The 1,234-nt window shown below is 34.0% G+C and overlaps 1 long non-coding RNA gene across 1 annotated transcript in view; it reads left to right on the forward strand.

Annotated features, from left to right (window-relative positions):
* LOC135118962 (uncharacterized) overlaps window positions 1–1,234 on the forward strand; it is a 115,599-nt gene that overhangs the window by 102,779 nt on the left and 11,586 nt on the right. The window lies entirely within an intron of this gene.

The following is a 1,234-nucleotide window of genomic DNA, read 5'->3' on the forward strand; positions in this document are numbered from 1 at the left end:
TAACCAGGAAATTAAATTATTGTATGTAATTGATATCTTGGGAAAAATCTAATAATTTGGTGTTTGTTTCGACATTTCAACATTTTTAAATTTTTTAAAATAAAAACATTAACATTTGTATGCCTAATGGCCAAGTATAACCAACAAAAATGTAACATCTCACACTCATGTGTATCTGCTATGTTTACAAATAAATAAATCTGAATCATTTCTTTGTTCGCTAGTATCTCCATGGTAAGCACCGATTTGAAAAATTCTTTCACTAGCCCCAGGTGACATGGGCTATATTTTATCCGAGTACATAGTTTCAGCGGGATGTAGGAAACATCTACTACATCATATAACGAATTCTAGATATTCTAGTTTACCTCAATACATACCATTTCTCTCGCAGATACGACGCAAATGTATATACTAATATTATAAAGCTGAAGAGTTTGTTTGTTTGAACGCGCTAATCTCAAGAACTACTGGACCGATTTGAAAAATTCTTTCAGTGTTAGATAGCCCATTTATAGAGGAAGGCTATAGGCTACTTTTTATCCGAGTTCGTGCCGTGGTTCCTATGGGATGCGGGTGAAACCGCTGACAGAAGCTAGTAGAAAATATTCACGTAGTTGTAGCCTATACTAGACAGGTACCTACATAATTATGTACCTCTATATCCCTGAACATATTTAAAAGAAAGTCGTTTTAGTTATACTATATAGGTAAGTATTTATAATTCAAAAACTGCTGAATCGATTTTGCAGAAAATTGGTAATATATTCTCATCGGCCCTTGTTCATAAAGGTCTACGAAGGCACATGATGGGTTTTAGTTAGTAAGAGTCTGATACTCTCTTGTGTTGCCCTTAGCTGCAGTGGTTATTTGATGATTTCCCATAAAGAAAAACAAAATAGTATAAATGCTAAAGTTTGTGAGGCATCTCGGTATGTGTTTATGTATGTTTGTAACTCTTTCAGTCAAAAACGAATGAATGGATTTTGATAAAACTTGGCAGTAGTAAACTTTATACCACCAAAAGTTATAACTTACTTTATATGTTTTGGAGCTTGTAAAATATATTTTTGAGAATAATTTCATCACATGTCTGGAACTCAGTAAAACTCCACTCTACTGTATCCAGTTAGACTGAAAGCCTAACTCCGACATGACATAGTTGGGAAAAGGCTGGGCAGATGATGTCTGGCAGTGAAAAGGGATAAAAAGGAATGTTGAAATAACAACGACA

This window comes from Helicoverpa armigera, chromosome 27, assembly GCF_030705265.1.
Source record: "Helicoverpa armigera isolate CAAS_96S chromosome 27, ASM3070526v1, whole genome shotgun sequence".
Taxonomy (NCBI): Eukaryota; Metazoa; Arthropoda; class Insecta; order Lepidoptera; family Noctuidae; genus Helicoverpa; species Helicoverpa armigera.